At 41.0% G+C, this 20,974-nt stretch overlaps 1 protein-coding gene and 3 long non-coding RNA genes across 4 annotated transcripts in view; all 4 read left to right on the plus strand.

The window, feature by feature from the left end:
- LOC120434800 (protein NLRC3-like) overlaps positions 1-20,974 on the plus strand; it is a 67,717-nt gene that overhangs the window by 26,134 nt on the left and 20,609 nt on the right. The gene's annotated exons all lie outside the window — the stretch shown is intronic.
- LOC120438575 lies at positions 14,052-16,947 on the plus strand. Its single transcript, XR_005611991.1, has 3 exons — positions 14,052-14,175; positions 16,613-16,755; positions 16,873-16,947. It is a non-coding gene; the product is annotated as an uncharacterized LOC120438575 (long non-coding RNA).
- Positions 16,949-17,616, plus strand: LOC120438574. The gene is made up of 3 exons (XR_005611990.1): positions 16,949-17,082; positions 17,189-17,322; positions 17,482-17,616. It is a non-coding gene; the product is annotated as an uncharacterized LOC120438574 (long non-coding RNA).
- Positions 17,963-19,348, plus strand: LOC120438576. The gene is made up of 2 exons (XR_005611992.1): positions 17,963-18,122; positions 18,438-19,348. It is a non-coding gene; the product is annotated as an uncharacterized LOC120438576 (long non-coding RNA).

Here is a 20,974-nt window from a genome sequence, read left to right on the forward strand (position 1 = left end):
GCCTTGGTGTTCCCCCGGATGAGCTGGAGGAGGTGGCTGGGGAGAGGGAGGTCTGGGCTTCTCTGCTTAGGCTGCTGCCCCCGCGACCCGGCCTCGGATAAAGCGGATGAAGATGGATGGATGGATGGATGGATGGATGGATGTATTGAAAAAGGAACAGCTAAAATTTTCCAGCTGAAAAAATGAAATCAGTTTCAGTTTATGAGCTCTGTTTTCTTTACAGTTCCAACCTTTTATATTGAAATGAGCTGCTCATTCCTGTTTAGATGACCTGCATAAAACAATACAGAGCACATTGGGCTGAGTATGGAAAGGAAGCATCACAGTACAGCTTCACTGAAGCCTTAAAGTCTCTGATATGAGATGAGAAATGAAGCAGCCAGAGCTTTTTCATGAGTGGAAATCCACTGTGACTGTGAGCTGCTGCTACAGCCTCCAGATTAGCCAGCAGCTCATCCTGCTCAACATTTTCTCACCAACTTTAATGGAAGTGTGATGTTTTCAGCTGGAGTGATGGTCAGGGTGGCCTCCCTCTCCTCTTCTTCTCCTCTTCCTCTTTCATTTGTAAAGCCACTTCTGCTGCTTTCATTCATGTGGAAGTCCTGTAGCTGAGTTTGGGAGAGACTAACAGCCTCGGCAGCAGAAGGGAGAAAGGCTGTAACACCACCACTATTCTTTCCTAACTGTCACATCATTTTATCAGGAAACAGTGATATGCTCATGTTTTTACTATGTTTGGCTTGAAAAGCTAAAGTATAAGAAGATCAATTGGTACTCTTTATTATCGTGTTGGTTTTGTTTCCTGTCTCTTGGATGGAGCCCAGCTGTGCGTGGCCCCTGGGCCTGTGGTCACAGTGTGTGTTGGATAATCCGGCCCAGGATGAGGCCAAACTGACATGGGATTAAATGTCTGTCACATACTTGAGCCTAATTTAGAACATCATCCATAAATATTGAATAATAACAATAATAATAAAGGGTCAGAAGATGACTTGTTGGAATGAAAATGAGCTTGTAGTTTGTCTGCTTTAATAACGTGACTGGAAAAAGGTGTTGAACTTCAAATATGTCCATTTCTTTCACATTTCACCTTTAAAAGTGAAGCCATGTTGTTCCTAGAAGGAAAAACACAACTTTTTCATGTTTTTCTGATAAATGTACAACTTTAATGGGAAATATTCAGAGTTTTAACAAATTTCCCACGTGTGGGACTAATAAAGGTTATCTTTTTTCTCTTGTTTGTTTGAAGCTGCTTCCTGTTGGTTTCAGCTGTTTGGAGTTTCCATTTTCTAAACTTCTACATTCTGAACCTTCTTCAGCTCTGAACAGATTATGAAACACTGAATGATTTCAAGCTCACACTTTGTCTAATAAACTTACATCTTTCATTCTTTATACAGATTGAAGGACTGTGGTTTGTCAGAGATCAGCTGTGATTATCTGGCAGCAGCACTGAAGTCCAACCCCTCCCATCTGAGAGAGCTGGACCTGAGTGGAACCTACAACAGCCTGCAGGATTCAGGAGTGAAGCAGCTGTGTGTTCTTCTGGAGAATCCACGCTGTCGATTTGAAACTCTGAGGTTAGTCACCATGTTTTAGTTGTGCTGAGATGAATATGACGTGAAAGTTGTGCTGACACTATGGATCAGTAGGCACGCAGACCTCTATACAGGAAGTCTTGTTCGGCTTTTTGTAGAACTTCTGATCCCTGATCCTCTGAGTCTTTCTCAGTAGATAATGCAGAGTTCTGAACTGATGTGGGTGAGCGGACTCGGGCAGCCTGACAGACTTGATGTCTTCCCTGCTTGTCCTGATACACGTAAACATGAGTATCTGATCAGTGGTTGTTGATCAATGGTCATGAGAATTTGCATAATTAAGATTAAGGAACTGACCTCACAGCCCATTGTTCCTTCAGTGGGCTGGTTTCAGTCATTATGCAAATGTCCTGTTTATAAGATTGGGGAAACCTGTAGTCAGCTGAGACTGAAGAAGTCACTTGGATGAGTGACGAAATATTTCTCCCACAAAACGCTACTGTCACGGTCTGTGTGGCAGACCGTGGGGATGTGGGGAAAGGAGGACCCAGTCGCGGTACTCTGCGATGCGAACGGTGCTCTTTATTTACAGTGAATGGAATAATGACAATAAATCCCCTGTGATTTCCCCTGACTCCCGTGTCGTGTCTCTCCGTGAACAGTCCGTGTCTCAGTGCTCTCCGCTCCCGTGTCCCAGCACTCCTCGTGCTGGCTGCTGTCAGACGCTCCACACTTCTCCTAGGAACACAACAGAAGCAGCCGTCAGGACACACTTCACTGCGGGCATACACACACGCTAACTAAGCTTAACTGGATGACTAACGTGGAGTCTCACGCAATGATCCCGCGTCGGTGGGAGCTCCAAGACTCTCTTAAGTAGCTCCCCCGACGAGGCCTGATCAGCAGCAGGTGTGTGGCTTCGGGTGTGGCCAGTCCCCCAGCAGGGCCACACCCACCAGGCCTGATGGCGCCTATAAACCAGTGCTAAGACACACAGCCACCCACACATACATATGTACAAGCATAGAGAAGAAGGGGGAGCAACACCAAAAATACATAATAATATAACAGGTCCATGACTGCCCAGGGGTCCTGGGTCGCCCAGTCCCAGGACCCTGACAGCTACGTTCAGATGAACAGATTCAACTTTTGGAGAAACATGAGTATCCTTGCAGGTCAGATCTTGTTAGTGCAGCTGTCCTCTAGATTGTAGTGCTTCTTAAACTAGGATGATTTTAGGAGCCTGGACTGCAGATCCAAGGGAAGATATGACTTGGAAAGACTAAACCAACCTATTAGAGGTGTTTGCACTAACATAGATAAATACTCAGATTTACATCTTTAATGTCTCACAAAGGGTTAAAAAGTGAATGCACACAGAGAGGTTGGTGGTGAGATGGGCACTTTCAGCACTGTAGATGTGTTCCAGCTCAGTGTTCATGGAAATAATCCGGAGAGCAGGATTCCTTGATGAATGTCACATCTTCTTAAAGTTATAATCCACAGAGACAACTGTGAAACTGTCGATCTGATATCTACTCAGCCAATCAGGTGTTTACATGCCCTTCACTCATCTTCAGCCCCACCTTATTATCAGTTTCTCTCTCTCTTTTACATCTGAATTATCTTCACTTCACATTTCAGTCAGTTCAGATTTCATTAGCACGTTCACTTTAGCCTAATCCATTTTAATCCAAACACCTTTCTCTTTAAACTCTATTTGTCAGTCACAGTATATTCAGTACAATCCTCTGTTTCACTGAGTCACACACATTCAGAGATCAGAGTGTCCTGTGTGTGCTCTCATTCACTCACACTCACTCTCATATGGCTGAAGTCTGTTTGTACAGAGGCTAACCTCAAGAAATCACATGATAGGGTGGGGCTAGGTTTCACAATGAGCTCTCTGCAACCTTGGCTGATTGTGACCTACACCCATTTTCACACCTTGGCTCGTGTGACTAGGTAGAGGATCAACAGGGGGGTTCATGACCCCCTTGGCGGACTCTCCCACAGGGCTTAAATCTGGGAATCTCCACCATATGACCCTAGAAATAAAGAAGCTTCTTGGATGAGAGGTGAAACGTCTTCAAGAAACTTAAAGAAGTCCAGGTGCCTTTTTTTCTAAGCTCTTTAGATGACTGCGAACCTTCACAGACACCTCATCAGTGTCACTCTCAGAGCTACCAGCTCTTTCCTAAAATCTCAAAGCTCTTCATTGAAATCAATGATATCAAAGCTGGAATCAAATGAGTCCAAGTCTTCTGCTGATTCAGCATCACGTTCATCTTTGCTCCTTGTTCTGCATCCCCACCATGGACTTCATTCCTTTCCAAGCCAGCCTTGAGTGTCCTTTATTCAGCTCATCCTCTGCTTTACTTTTACACCTGATTTTAGCTGCTTTATCTCTCTTTCGACAAGTTTCTGTGCCTCGATCTTTTTCTTCTCTCCCTCATAACAAGACAGTTTCTTCTGACTGAGAAGATGTTTGAGTGATTTACTAATCCAGGGCTGATTTTTGGGAAAATAGTTCCTGTTTTCAAAGTAATCCCCATTTTTCCCAGAAAGAAATTGTCAAGAGATGCATTCTAAGACACTTCTTCAGCTTCGAATCAGAGAGGAGAAACACACTGTTTTTACTTGCAGCAAGGGCGGTGACAGAACTCTCGCACGGAAGTGAGGGCTCCGAGACTCGCGCGCTACCACTGCCCTGGTCTTTATTTATACATCAGTGGGTGTGTTTGTTCATTACATTGGGATGTGGATTCGTATATGTGTGTGTGTGTGTGTGTGTGTGTGGGGTCAAAGTGTGACCCCATGAAGACTTCCCTAAACCTGCTGGTCTGGAAGTCCAGCAGTTCAACTAAACAAAAGGCACTTAGAGTAAAACAGACATAGATACGTCTATCCTGTCATAAAACAATAAAAGAAGGTATGCCCCTTTCCCACGCTCCCAGGATGTGGGTGTGTGTGTAAAAGCCAGAGCACTCTGAAGAGGAGTGAAAGCACCCCCCTCTTCATGCTACACAGACCTCCTAGGATGAAACATTCTTTCAATATGCCATCAACTACATACTTCTAAACACAAATGATTACATGCAGTATTCTACCATAAGTAAACTTATATTATTAAAAGATTATACTGACTAGTAAGTACTAAGTATATTGACAGAAATGTAAGTAGAAATTGATAATCTAAGTGAGAAAATGAGCCGTTAAAAAAGGCTCTTCTGAGGCTGCTGCCAGTGGTCAAACCCTCAAACAAAGCTCTGTAAGTAAATATGTGATCACAGCTTTAGTTTTTAAATGTTTATTCTAGTTAACACAAATCAGGTGGGAACAACTCAAATAAAATATTAAAAATATTAAGTGGTTATCGGTACCCAGTTTGTTCAATACTGAATACATCGCAGCAGAAATTGTCCACATTTCTGAAATATTTCTGGGTGTAACTGTTACAAAAGTGCCATCTAGATCTGGCCTGTGGTTGTTATCTAAGTGATAATCATCAATTCTACTAAAACAAATATAAAATAAAGAAATTTGACATATTTTGTTGATACCAAAAGCACACTAAACAATTCAGTGTTGTTTTACTGCTGTTCTCTCTTCATTTCTTCTCCTCTGATTCTCTCCACACGTTGCTCTGCATCAGTTTCCTGACAAAAACAAGATTAAATATTGCTAAATATAATAGTATCTTCCGTACTGGTATCTATAATAGAAAGGCAGAAACACGATCCTAAAGCAGGGTTTCAAGGAGCGCCTCCAGGTATTTAGGCACCAAGATGACTGTGGATAACCAGCATGTATGTGACGGAGCATCATATTAGAGGTAAACTCAAGAGTATAGAGACTTAAGATGAACTGAGAATACGAACATTATTTTGATAAAGATGTTTTTGTTATATAATCAGATAACTCTATAAAGAGGGCATATAAAAGTACATTAAAGCCGGGTCATTTATATGCATAATAAGCTGGACCCTGCAGACCACTGGGCTTCCGGCCTGTGTGCCGAAGAGGGCACTCTTCCACAAGTGGACAGAAGAGTTTCTCCCTCACCAGTTACAGCTAATATAGCGTTTATGTTTTTGGAAGTCAACATGATTGTATGTTTTTGTTGTACAATATTTTTTTTCTATAATGTTTTTCTTTTTTTCTTTTTCTCTCATCGGGGTGTACTTTTCGATTTTTGGGTATGTGCAGAGATAAAAATCATATAAGGTTGTACAATAATGCCTTGCAAGGTAACTAAAGTAGTGTCATTCAATGTAAATCGCTTGGGGAGTCATATTAAAAGAAGTAAAATTATGTCAAAAATAAAAAGAGAAGGAATAGAAGTTGCCTTTCTACAGGAATCTCACCTACCGAAGCTTGAGCATGAAAAACTAAAGAAATGGAAATTTAATCAGTATTCTTCTTCCTGCCCTCAGAGTTCAAAAAGGGGTGTGGTAATTTTAATTTCAAGAAGGTTAAATTTTGAATGCATTCAAGAAATCGGTGATAAGGAGGGGAGGTTTGTGTTAGTTAAGGGGTATCTGGAGGGTACACTGACTACTCTTATAAATGTATATGCTCCCCCAGGATCCGAGTTAAAAATGTTTAAACAGGTTTTTGAAATGATAGTTGTAGAGGCACAAGGTACTCTAATTTTGGGAGGGGATTGGAATGTTCGACTCAATCCGTTTTTGGACTCATCAAACCGACACGCCCCGGGATTAAATAAAATAACCAAAAATATTAAATTAATTTTAAAGGATTTAGGGCTTACAGATGTATGGAGAGAATTAAACCCCATTAAGAAGGACTATACCTTTTTTTCGCACCCACATTCATTTTATTCTAGATTGGACTATTTCTTTATGTGTCAAAAAGACTTTAACAGTGTGGTCAATTGCAGGATAGGAATGATGGATTTATCGGATCATGCCCCACTGTATCTGGAAGTAGTGCTTGGACATGAAAGAAGAGTTACATCTTGGAGATTAAATACAAGTACTCTATGTCCGTTAAAAGAGCAAATTAGCCAAGATATAATAGATTATGTAGCGGAAAATGACAATGAAGAAGTCTCTCCGAGTATTTTATGGGATGCCCTAAAAGCGGTTATACGAGGAAAACTTATAGGCTACACTACTAACTTAAAAAAGAAGAGAAATGAGCATATGAGAAAACTCCAGACACAACTACAATATCTTGAAGATGCCCATAAAATAAGTGCAGATATAAATTTGAAATTAGAAATACAAATGAAGAAAAATGAAATTGATGAAATTTTCTCAAGTGAAATACAAAAAAAATATGGCTTTTTTACAACAAAGATACTATGAGGTAGGAGGCAAATCTGCAAAATTACTGGCCTATAAATTAAAAAAACAACAATCAGAAAATACAATATATAAAATAAAGGATCCTCAAACAAATAACATTGTGTATAAATTGGAAGACATTCAGTTAGCTTTTCTAAAATTTTACAAAGAACTATACACACAACCTAGAGTGGATGTTACAGGCAATGTTCCCTCTAAGCTGCGCATGTGCGCAATTGCGCACTGCTGGCACGGTCTCTGCGCACAGAAAATCTGCGTTGCGCACAAAAAAAATCTAACCTGAACTGAAATTAAAATTAAAACTTTAACAATTCTGTTTTGCAGTGTTAGTCAGTAAGTGACTGGCTGCTCCAGCATGGGATTAGAACGATGCCACTTTATCCTGTAGTCCAGCCAATAATGCGATTCACATTCGTATATACGCAGCCAATCAACGTGGTTGACAGGCTATGACAGCGTCCTTATGTGCCGACACCGGTGTTTTAGCTAGCAAAGCGGCGTGGCTGATGTGCAGTGAAGCCACGTTAATGACAACGTGTACAACCATTGGAGATGTGAGCAGGACAGACGGAACGACTGACGGAAAAAGTGTGGACTTTATACCAGTTTTTAAATTGTGTTGATCGGCCACATAAAACCAGAGTTATGATAAAAATATCTGCAATGTTTGGTTTTCTTCCTGAATACTATCGTTGTTTATATTTACTGCGGAAGAAACGGTAAAACGGCGTTTTATAAGGAAAACGCTCGCGCTCTCCACCTGTGAGCAAAAACAAAACCAAACCCCCCACCCTTTCCTATTGGTCGAAAAAAGTACCGTGTTGACCAATCAAAAATGATATGGCAACATGGCATCTAGTTGTTAAGAAACGGGGGGAAGTTTTAGGAGTGACGGCGGTGTTCTGAGATGTGAGAGATTTGAGATGTTTAGCGCAAATCTTGTGTAGTTAGTGTGTAGTTAGTGTGTAGTGTCGTCAATAGTTTTGTTGTGTGTGTCAGAACAATGAGGCGACTGCTGAATGTTACAGGTGTTACAGGAGTGATACATCTCCTGTTGTCAGGCCTGCAGGTATCAGGCTGTTGTTCTCCTTTATCTCATAGTGGACAGAAATTACTTTTTTGAGTGGCACAAATAATTTGTGTGGCATCAGATTTGATACAGAACAGCTGATTGTTCTGTAAATAGTTTGAAATGTTTATTTAAAAAAACATTTCAAACTACATTAAAAACATTTAAAAAAAAAAATAGCTGCAAAAAACTTTGTTTGCCAAACTGAGTTACTTTTTTGAAGAAGTAACTATATAATTAATTGCCCAACATTGGTCATTATATACTGCAGACAGAGAGTTACAGACTCTCTCACAGACCACAGACTCATATTCATAATACAAGTCAGAGCTTTATGAAAAAAAAAAAAAAAAGAAAGTAAGTTGTGTTTTCAAAATTGGAGTTCAAGTTATTTTTACTTCCAATAGTGTTAACATACTACACAGGTCATGAACAGGATTTTTTAAATTTTCATTGTAAGTGGGCTAAAGCAGTTTAAAAGTAGTCTAACATAAATGTAAATGCTGTAATTTGATTATTTTAATAAACCATGTAACTTGGATGGATTCGATGCTGGCGTGACCACAGTGCACACATCTGATGTCGCTCACAGTGGTCCAAGGGACGCTCAGGGAGTTTGTGTGTTCGCTCAGACACATGAAAAATTAGAGGGAACATTGGTTACAGGTATGACATCTTTCTTGGATTCACTTTGCTTACCAAAGCTGAATGAAAACCAGAATATAACCTTAATCAAGGACATATCTGAAATTGAAATTAAAAAAGTTATTTCAAAATTAAAACCTAATAAATCCCCAGGCCCGGATGGATTCCCATCAGATTGGTATAAGGAAATGAAAGAGTTATTGATCCCCTTGATGAGAACAGCATTCAATTATATTTTAAAGACGGGAGTAATTCCCCCATCTTGGAATGAGGCTTCTATTTCCTTAATAGCTAAAGAAAGAAAGGACAGGCTTGATTGTGGAAATTACCGCCCTATTACGGTGCGTTCACACCGAACGCGATAGAGGCGGCCAGAGCGTCAGGTTTACATGTAAAGTCAATGGAAAGAGGGTGATGACACGCGATTGCGCGTCCGGCGAAAATTCTGAAGCAGATTTGCGTCGCGAAAACGCCAAAACGCCTGAAACGCGCGTCAGTGTAGCGCGTCTGGCGCGTTTGACTCGCGGGAAAAACCACACGCGTGAGTTTTTGTGTTGCATTTTGTGCATACGCGTCTTTCGCCTCTACCGCTCGAGTTGGAAAAATTTGAACTCCAGCGTCAAGTCGCGCCGCGTCAACCAATCAGGAGCCTGGTGACGTGGCTGTAACCAGGTCAAAGGGCAGATCAAACCAAAGCCCTTCATTCTTCATTCAGTATGGAGGAAAACTCATCAACGCAGTGGCTAATCGTCCAGAATTATACGATACTAGCTGCTACTTCTACCGGGACAGGAATAAAAAGGACCTAGCTTGGAGGCACAGAAGTGAGGAGATCGGGCAACCTGGTAAGTTCATTTGTTCTTCTTTTTAATTTTTAGACTGACCCGATGAAGCCGCGCTAAAGCTAGCAAGCCCGCCTACTGTCCCGCTATTTTTCCCACTGATGTACAAATACCGTTCTGCTTTTATGCATGTTGTCATATAGGAATATAGTTTATTAATAAACAGCACACAGTGGTCCCGCTCATCCGTCACTGCCTCGCTTTTTGATTTTTCATTGCACCGTACAGCATTGCATTCTGCAGCCTGATTGACAAATCTCCTCCGTGTCGTGTCTCCTGCGCTTGCCAAATTGATCATGTTTGGTTTTGATAACCATCACGTCCAATAGAAAAAACAGCACAAAAACACTCATAACTATGACCCTCATTCGAAATAGACACCTGCACCATGAGGGAAAAAGGCGCACGAAAGTGGCAGGCAGATGAAGACAAAACGCGGCATAAAAATTCTTTACGCTTTTGCAATCTACAAAGGTTTGCACTTTGAGAATCAACTTGTGAGAACTGTGACTAATGTTCATGTGTGTGGAGAAAAAGTGTATAAAGTGCGTGGCGAGGGGCTAGTTATTCTGAGAACCCCTGCTGCAATAAAACAGGGACCACTGTATATACTTTCTCTATGATTATTGTATTCAACCTGTTAACAGTTAATATTGTCTTGATAGAACCAACTGATTCTGCTGCAGAGCATCCCCTGTTGCTTCTCCTGGCTCCCCAGTCCCTGAGCTCCTGCTGCTGCACCCACAGGTATGTACAGCAAGCACTGATAGCTTTTTACTTGGTGTGGGATTGCCTTGTGATCACCTTTACTAAATATCTACAACTAATCTGATTATATCCTGTTTTGTTTTTTTCAATGTTGAAATTAAAATCTAGTAGCAGCCTTCTCATTTCTTTGTGTTTTGTGCTGTGTTTTACACGCCCAGAGAGGAGGACAGCTCCGAGGCAGATGAGGGGACGGGTCCCAGGACGGTCCATCGGCGGTGGAGCTGGCCATCCTGGAGTCCCTGAAGAGGCCACGCCAGTCTGCAATGGAGCATTTCCTCCTCAGCCTTGTTCCTGCTCTGGAGAGCAGCTGGGTCTTTTTTTTTTTTTATTCCTGTCTCTCTGTAAATACTTATATTTTATATATTTATGTTTAATGTTTTTCTCTGTGAGAATTTTAATATTATTTCAAATAAATTTTTATAATGACTAATGTCTCAGTTCTACTACACAGCAAATGTTGGCACACGACTTGACACATGTAGAATTTATTTCATATTACACTAATGACAGAATATACTAATACAGTGGGATGCAAAAGTTTGGGCAACCTTGTTAATAGCCATTATTTTCCTGTATAAATCGTTGGTTGTTACAATAAAAATGTCAGTTAAATATATCATACAGGAGACACACAGTGATATTTGAGAAGTGAAAAGAAGTTTACTGGATTTACAAAAAGTGTGCAATAATTGTTTAAACAAAATCAAGCAGGAGCATAAATTTGGGCACCACAAAAAAAAGAAATGAAATAAATATTTAGTGTATATCAATGTGTGTGTCTCCTATGTGATATATGGGGTGCCTTCGCCTGGACGTGCTTCCCATCCAGAGCTCCACAGCAGAGAGGGAAGTTCCAGCGCTCCTGGAATCCTCTGTGATGGACCGCCAGTCTCCATGTGAAGGCACAGCCATGAAGTCGCCCACTAGACAGTCCCAGATGGCCGTCGCTACCTGGGGGTGATCTGGCACACCGTGGACACACCGACTCTGAAACTGAACGCGATGGTCCTGAAGGAGTCCCGTGGCAAGGAACCTGGACAAAAGTGTTCAAAATTAGTATTATGTGTACTGCAGTTACAAAATACATTATTCAAATTCCAAAATACCTTTGTGATGTCAGATTTAAATTACAAAACATAAATCTTACATAAAACATTTTCTAATTATAAGGATAATTACATAATATATATTAGATATAATATAAAACAGTCAGTGTTTTGTTTTAACTTTAACATATCATAATTTGATTGGTAGCAACTTTTACCACTACAGTGAGCCAATCACTCATAATTCCTAGACATGTAAATCAGGCAGGAATGAAGTAAGACATTAATAGAAATAAAGAGTTGTATGTTGACATGTAGCCCTTTCCTTGCTTAAATCATTAATATTTTTGAAAAATTAATCTGTGATAAGACATAGCTTATCAAGATAGAACCATATAACTAAAGATGAACCAAACTGTTCACAATTTTATCTAGCTCTCAGTTTAAAGAAAGGCTGGTGACCCCTGTTATAGAGTCTGACAGCTGCGAGGATTACATACAAATATTCATCTATACCAGAATTAAACCAGGTGTAAATAAGGAGTGAGTATAACTACAAGGATTAACCCACAGTGGTCCTTGTACCAGTTTAATATCAGCAAACACCGAGAGCATACACTGATAGACACCACAGCCATGCTATCGTTGCTAACACTGATAACAGCATAAATTGAATTAAATCGGGACTTGATGAGACCTTTCAAGCATCACTAGAAATATTATAAACAGTCGTCTCCATACCACAGTTTGCTATCAGTAAACACCGACGGCATTCATTGATAGCATAGCACATCCATGTTAGCAGTGTATAAACGATAGTTTAGCATATTAGCACAGGTATCAATAAAGGACTACCGTATTAAACACTTTTACTAACCTCAGGCAGATGGACAGGCGCTCTGCAGGTGGGATTGAGCACCTGTAGTTGGTGTCTAGGCGGGCGATGCTTGGACCAACGCGGGACAGCAGGTCCTCAAACTGGGCGAGGGAAAGACGGCGATATCGCTGAAATCGGCCGTCATCCAGGCGCAGCTCCTGGAGCAAGTGGTGAAACTCACCAAACTGCTCACCCGTCTGGAGGACTTGATGGACCCAGGTACGGCGAGGACGTCCTTAACGCTGCTGCTCTGCTCTCCACAGTAAATAGAAACGCTAGCTCGACAGCTGCCGTCTAGCAAAGATACTGTCTGGCACAACTTCCTCCCACATCCCTCCCACATTTCCGGTTCACGCGCGATGGATTTTTCTTGGACACGCGTCGAGGTGCGAATGTGCACGCGTCAAATTAGGGGCGTTTGGGGCGTTTTCGTATGGCAAGCCATTAGTGCCAAAATTCGCCACTTTTCTAACCCGTTTGATTAAGAAACGGCGTAAAAAACGCCGTTTAATTATTCAAAACGCCGAAAAAAACGGCGTTCTGTTTCGACAAACGCCGTTTTTTCCGACTCTCACATGGCGCCCTGAACGCACCATCCGAGTGACGTAAAAGCGGCGTTCAAAGACAGACGGAAACGCCGTTTTTTCCGCCACTCGGCAGAAAACGCGCGTTCAAAGATGCATAAAACGGCGTTTTTACGGCGTTCTGTGCCAGCTGTAACGGCGTTTAAAACGGCGTTTTATTGAAATTATGCAGGGCACTCCCCATGGTTCCCTCTTCCAATTACTTTCAACTCATTTCACCCAATCAAAGAAGAGGAAGTGCAGACCACACTAATGCATCACCGATTCACCTTGCTGCTAAGTGATTGCCTATTCAGTACCAGTGCTTGTCACAGTATTGAATTGTATTATAATCCCACTATGCATTTTGATGTTTAAAGCATGATCAAGCAAACAAACGACAGAATACTTTTTAATGAAACCTTAACTGTGTTACCTGTTATGGCAGCTAACAGGTAATGAGCAGAGCTAGCTCTCTATTTGGATACTCGGTGCATGGCTCCTTTGTTTACGTTAGGGATCAGCTGTTAGCGCTGCGCCCCTGCAGCTGCGCTACCGGCAGACAGACCCTACGTCCCCAGTGAGGAAGAGACGGGGTGATGTCTCCCGAGAAGGACACCTTACACACCATCTCTCCTCCTGTAATCACTGTAAATGTGAGATCGCTCCCTGATATGATCGAGGAGCTAATGACGCTAACCCGGTCACAGTGGCAGTACCCCGACACTGCCCGGTACTCCCTCTGTGAGTAGACTGCCCGGCTTCCAGCTGCTGCGGGCGGACAAGACGAGAGACAGCGGTGAGAGGAAAGGAGGGGGGACTGGCAGTGTTTGTTAAAGACAGTTGTGGGACCCCTGGGCACATCGCTGTGAAAGAACAACTCTGCAACAACACAGACATTGAGCTATTAGCCGTTAGCATCCGTGGAGGCAGCCTGTGACTCTCTGTGGTCCGCAGACTGCAAACGCAATCTCCGAGAGCTCTTCTTCTAATATCAGGGGACTTTCATCATGTCTCGCTGGACTCCACACTGCCCACCTTCAACCAGTATGTGACCTGCCCCATCGTAGTCAATAAAACATTGTACTTAATGTATGCCAATGAAAAAGTGGCATACAGTTCATCACCTCCCTGCCCAGGGAAGATCTGAACGTAACCTAGTGTGCCTTGTCCCTGTGTGCAGCACTTAGTGTGCACGGAGCCACTAATCACCCACGCAGTGCAGAGATGGTCCGCGGAGGGCATAATCAAGCAAATAAATGACAGAATGCTTTTTATTTCATGTCGACGTGCAATTTATGTATAGTTGACCGGAAATTAAAGCAGCGATCACTTGGACTATTCCGTAGCACCCTTTCACAGTGGTACATCCTCCAGGTAACCATTCACCAGTCTTGTACAGTAGAGCGGGACATTACGTTTACTCTCAGCGGAATTCACCCGAGAAGGCATCAGTTCCTGCACTGCACTGGTCTTCACCACGATTAGTATAAGGTAAGAATGAATACATTTTCTTCTATTCTTATTTCCAGTACAGTAAAAAACTCATTAATTTACATTTTCGGACAAAATGTAGGAGCCCGAAATTGTGTCTACTTTCATCTTACAGTCCAGCAACAAAGAACACATTTTCGTTTCATACTTTTGTTATATTTCGTTACAAAGCTAGCCTTAGCCTTGCCGTCGCCTCGGCCACCATTGATCACGTGGCTCTAATATTAGAGCCACGTAATTGCGCATTGATTTTTCCGGTGAGGTTGTGCGTAAGTGTTCAATGCGTAAGTGTACAATATGTTCAATGGGAGAAACTTAGTCATTTATCTCTACAGCCGAGTAATTATCCCAAGAGCCTTTTTCCAGTAAGCAGGATTAACAGACTGTCAAACCATGAAGTCATAGTGCAACACCAAGTTGCAATTTCAGTAAACTCATCTGAATTAGATCGTGACAGATGTTCCGAATTTTCAGCTTTTGATGTTCATCCTTATAAGCACGCATGTGCCTTTTTAAACGCATGTATAGTTGTATCTACAATACCAGGATTTAGTAATACAGTGGGGTATACAAAGAGCCACATGAGACTGTTAAGCTATCAGTAAACCCGACACTGCAGACTGAAAGACAAACTCCATGAACTGAAAACTGACCTTAAATATGAGTGCGGCAAATCCACAGTGAAGAGAGATAATAATATTGATTAGGGAGAGAGGACGCAGCTGGGAGAAACAAGACACAGGTGAATTGAATCAAACAAGTATGACCAGCGGAAGCAAAAGCAAGTGCACAAAAGACTAGAGGTCAACAATATAAAGCAGTAACCAACTAAAGATAGGACACAGAAATGCAGACTTTGCACTAGGAACACAGAATGGCAGGAGAACAGCCTCAAAGAGTAAAGAACAGTATATGCAGAAAATAAAGTTAAAAGACAGCGTGGTCTTCAAGAACCCAGAGTACGATACAAAAATGTTGTTTTATTCAATGTTGTTTTATTCAAGTGAACAAAACAATGTAGACCATGTTCATTTTGTTAATAAGTTGGAAAAAAATAAAAACTAATGACAGCATTTAAAATAAACAAAGATGAATAACATAGATGGGAACATTTGACAATGGAATTGTAACATTATCAAAACTGATTTTTCAGATATGCAGAGTAGAAGATGTGGAGATTCAAATTTTTAACTTGGGTGTGTGTTTGAAATATGAAAATATTGGTTGACATCGTTGACATACTGTTATTAAAGATAGGAATATGTATGAAGCATAGATTCAAAAGCTCTATTAACAGAACTATAACCTGTTAGAATCTGCCATTTATTTCAGATGTATTCTGTAACTGTTCACAGTCTCAATACTTAAAGTGATGACAGATTGTTTCCAAAAGTGCTCAGTCACATTTTCATAAGACTAACATGGAATTTTTGATTTATTTAAATATATAAACCTGTTGAAAGTAATAATTGAAATTCTTGTCTTTGTAGGATCACAGTAATATATAGATTTCTAATATAGTCCAAGTTTGTCTATGAAAAACACCAGCAAGCAGGTTATGTCCTACAACTATCGTCTCACTGTGAATGACTAAGACTAAAATTGAACTCTCTTCCTTAAACAACGAGAAACATGAAGTGCACTCAGGAGCAGATTCGAGCGCAGGCTCAGAGTGAAGTTAACAGAAAATGTTCTTTACATCATCATCATCATCATTTATTTATATATCACTTTGGTCTAACAGGTGTGTTTGTAAAGTGCTGTACAATAGAAATAGAAATATAGTAATAAAATAGAAAAAAACAGACAAGTATGTGTATGTGATGCAAAAGGTAAAATTAAAAACAAGGCTAGAATGCGTGAATGTTAACTTTGAGTTCTACAACTAGGAGCAAAATGCTGTGAACATGGACTACGGTAGTTCATACTCGAGGAACAGTAACATGACCTGTGGCTGCTGGAGCTCGGCAAGTGAAACAGTGGTGTGAGAGTTGATGGTGGAGCGGCACTGTGCGACCCATTTTGTGTTGTTACCTTATGTGTGCTGCTACGGGTCACCTTTTGTGTTTTTACATATGGTGTGTTTATGGAAATGTATTTAAGATAAACGTAACTCAAGCCAGGTGTTTTTGGTCAGAACAAGCAGTTTGTAAACTCTGTGCTGTTATGATCAATGACATTGGACAAAGACAAGCAAATAAAACTGATGAATACAAAACAATCTTAACCGTACAAGACAAGTATAGCTTGAGTTGTCACAAGTTTAATTCATAACAGTTACATTGCCTCACCCCTGCCACCAAACACTTCAGTGGCTTCAAGTGTAGGCGTAGCCTCTACAGGTACTGCAACAGAGGGAGAGCAGAGTCAGGAGGGTCTTGGAAGAAGTTCAGAAAAGATCCAAATAGGCAGTCTGAACAGTCTTACTTGTTTGCAGGTGGAGTAATGCACGAATGGATAAAAAGGAGTGAGAGGTTATCAGCTGTTGAGGAGCAAATGGAGATCCGTGTCCAGGGGAGTGAGGCTATTGCGAGTGTGAAAGGTTGTCCAGGAAGTAACTAAGAAGACATGAACAGAGAGGTAAGTACTAGAGCTTTGAGCAACGTGAGGCCAATAACTAACATAGGTTAACAGATAATATGGCACAGACTGGTTGTGAACAGTGGTCTTAAATACAGCTGGCTTGATTTGTCTCAGGTGGTGATCCTCGGTGGAGTGATGAAGTAGAGCAGCCAGCACCCCAAGTAGAGCAGGCACTGTGGAAAAATAGTTAGACTCAACCAGACCATTACAAAGTATGGCCTGGAGGATTTTCATCTCAAGGTGCAAGAACATTCTTAATGACTGTACACGGCAGCTGCTGATGGACGATGTTGGGCCAGATGTGCTACAGTTAGCGTTAAGGAGGTATGATCAAAGCAAGATCGAAAACATTTAACATTTAAAATGTTTAAGGGGAATATGGCCTGAGAATATAACATGAATTAAGAAGTAATTTTTGGATATCTTTGAGGTTGGAGACAATGCAGAGAAGCCTTCAGTGGGCAAGAGGAAGACTGATCAATGTAACTGCAGCAGATCAACTTCTGCGTGACTTGGCTGAATTGATTCAGGATGTCGAACTGTCTACTCAGCATGGGCAACAAGGTAAGCACATATTGTGTCGATTCCTTGACTCACCAACAGTGTGAAATAAATTATGACTCTGTCTTAACCTATTTTCCAAATATTTACCTATTTACCTGATATATTTACCTGATATATGGGGTGCCTTTACCTATTTACCAAACGCTTATATATTTTCAGGCTGTTTTGGATACCAGGCACCAGTGGTTTTCAACAGAGGTAGAGGTAGATCCCTTTACCTTATCACTGGGGAACAGCTTTCATTCCTGAAGTCATGTGGATTCACTGCACCTCAGATGGCTGATATTTTGAGTGTTTCACTGCACAATTTGAAGACGCTGCGGTCAGTGACTTTTCAAACCAGTGTGACTTTCATTTCTTTGTGACACACACTCACTGTTTATTCAAATTAAATGGTATTGTGAAATTGTAAAATTAGTATATTTGAATGTGCACCACTAGTCAAGTAATGAAGTGTGTTGTTATGGTAGTGATAAATCACTCGTGTTTTTTTGTCTGATTTCAGACAGTATCATTTCACCCGTGCATCAATGTATGCGGAACTGACTGACAGTGCCTTGGATGAACATGTGCAGGACATTGTCGCTGGCAATGAACAAACTGGTCCTGAGGCTGTCAGAGCCTCCCTGCGAGATACGTGGACTACGTGTACAGCGAAGGAGGGTTTGAGCAAGCATGTTACGGATGAATCCTGGAGCAGCTGCCCTTAGAGCAGTTTTGCGGAGACCAGAACGAAGAACATATCAGGTTGCAGGTCCAAACTCATTGTGGCACATTGCTGGAAATCACAAGCTGATAAGGTAACCAAGCACATTGATTTGTCTTTTGTCTGAACACCTATTTTGACCAAAGTGAAATTCAGCATTACATCAAATATAATTGTTAAACAGTAAGACACGTCCAATAGAGCCAGGCCCTGGGATGGGCAGTCCTCTAACACAACTGGTTATGTTTAAAGGGGAAGAGGAGAGAACACAGACAGCGCAAGCAACATACAGAGCAAAATTCAAACTTGACATGCAATAGTCACATGTAAATCAATTAAGAGTGTGTTTTCTATTGTTTCAATAACAAAGCAGAAATAATATTTTTCTTCTTATGGACCACGGTTTTAGGTGGAGGATAGTCATTGATGGGGCTATTGATGGATACAGTCGTCTTGTGGTCTTCCTTCATGCCTCAAACAACAACCGTAGCAGTACCGTTTTATCAAGTTTCATCAGACCCGTGGTATCCTATGGTGTACCCTGGAGGGTCCGGACAGACAGAGGTGGGGAAAACAATGCTGTCTGCCTGATGATGAACATTTTCAGAGGCTTTGATCGTGGAAGTGCCCTAAGAGGAAGGAGTACCCATAATCAGAGAACTGAGAGGCTCTGAGGTGATCTGTGGCGAGGAATGACCAATGTCTACTGTGACTTATTTCACCACCTGGAGGAGGAAGGCATCATTGACATTGACAATGAAATGCACCTTTGGGCTCTCCATTACATCTATCTCCCAAGGATCAACAGAGATTTGAAAGACTTCACTCAACAGTGGAACAATCATGGCTTGCGGACAGAGAGACACTTGAGCCCATTACAGATTTTTGTCCGAGGCAGCCTCCTGGTAGAACTATGTAATCCACTAAGTGGCACCAGAGGGAGTCATGGTATTGAACTCATCACTGGCTTAATATACTTTCTGGACTCCACATATCACTGAGACAGTTCAATTATTGACTGAAACATAATAGCAGCAAGTGGAAAGACTTCAAAATATCTAGGTGACTGGATACATATAATGTGAAAAGTTATAATACGTGTTTACTATGTACCATTGAGTAGTGGAGATACAAGAACGAGCTGTGTGACACTGACAATAAAAAATGTTGAGTGATTTTTAAAGTGTGTAAGATGGAAGTTGTGAAATGGAAAGTTTACAACTGAAACTGAATCTCGATAAAGTCAACTTGATCTAAAAGTTACAGCTGTTGATTTTGATAAATACAACTATAAAGCAGTGACAGTAAATAATTAAAAAATAAAGTGGCTCAGTATAGTGTGGTAGATATAAAGTGGTTTAGCGTGTGTTTGATGTTGTGACAGTTCACAGCAGAGAAAAAAGTGTTAACATTATTGAGCACATTATGTTTTGCTTTGTACAAACATAGTTCTGAAAATACTGGACTCGAGTGTAAAATGTGAATAAAAAAGAGCAAGCAGTGATTTGCAAATGTCAAAGGCAAAGTTTGTTCACAGTAGAACATAGAAAACATGTCAAATGTTTACACCGAGACTACGTCGTTAAAAATAAGTCCATTTTAATTTGATGGCAGCAATATGTTTCAAAACAGTTGGGATGGGGCAAGAGAAGGCTGGAAAAAGTGGTACTAAAAGAAACAGCTGCAGGGATATTTTAAAAGTAACAGGTCAGTTACATGATTAGATATTAAAAGAGCATCTTAGAGAAGCAGAGTTGCTCTGGAGGAAATGTGGGCAGAGGTCGATCAATCTGCAAAACTCCATTAACAAATTGTGCAACAATTTCAGAATAATGTTCCCAAGTGTAAAGTTGCAAAGACTTAAAATGTTCCATCCTCTAGAGGCATAAAAATATATTTTATCAAAAGATTCAGTGACTGGAGAAATCTCTTTGCAGAAACAATGAGGCTAAAAGCCATGATGTCAGTTATCTTCAAACGCTCACAGGAAAGTTATCATCATGGAGCCTTAAACAGACACGATTCTGTTATGGAAATCAGTGCATTTCCTGTATCCTTTGGGGCAACAGACCTGAGTCACACTTTTAGAGAAGTACCTGGTGAGGTGGATTGAGAGGAATATCCATGATGCTTGGCAGTTTGTTCACTCACTTCCTCTCCACCACAGCTTCTGAAGCGCTGCCAGTCACAGAGCTTGCTCTCCTGATCCAAGAAGAACACATTAAAGTGCACTGCACTCACCTGACCTGACAGAACACCTGTCATTAACATTTTGGTGCACACATAAGCTTGCTCTCAAAAACAGCCTGCCCATCCACTTCTTGTGTACAGCCTCTGTTTTGATCTTCCAGTCCAGCAAATGTATATATGTGGGTGTCCAGGTATTTGTATTCCTCCACCACATCATATCAGCGGGTTCAGTATCTTATACTTTTGTCAAGATAATGCACACTGCAGCCGATTTGTATCTACAATTATCAGAAAGAAGCCATAACCAAGTTACATGGATTCTTTTTTTTTAATTACTTCATGTCATACAGGTAAACTAGTTATGTTATGTGCAACGCTGTCATGTGCCACTCTCTGTTTCAAATTCATGTAAGACATCCAGAGTACTCTGATGACATTGACAAGGACAACTCCAGTTTACATGGAAACAATTATTTCATGTTCTTGAGATTATTTATTTACATCACTTTTCAGGAAACGAACATGCAGGTCTGATTCAAAACTGCATATCTATTTTTAATGCATGTTGATGGGGCAAAATATTCCTGAGATACTGTTAACATTATTAAATTTGTGGGCTGTTATACAGTGGTATTACTTTAAACTGAACACACAAGGATTTTGATAAAAGTTAAGGTCTCCGTTTGTTTCAGAAAAAAACATACTGTCATTTATTTGCTTTCATTATTTATTCATATGCCCTCCGCGGACCATCTC

The sequence above is a fragment of the Oreochromis aureus genome, linkage group 3, assembly GCF_013358895.1.
Source record: "Oreochromis aureus strain Israel breed Guangdong linkage group 3, ZZ_aureus, whole genome shotgun sequence".
In the NCBI taxonomy this organism is placed as follows: domain Eukaryota; kingdom Metazoa; phylum Chordata; class Actinopteri; order Cichliformes; family Cichlidae; genus Oreochromis; species Oreochromis aureus.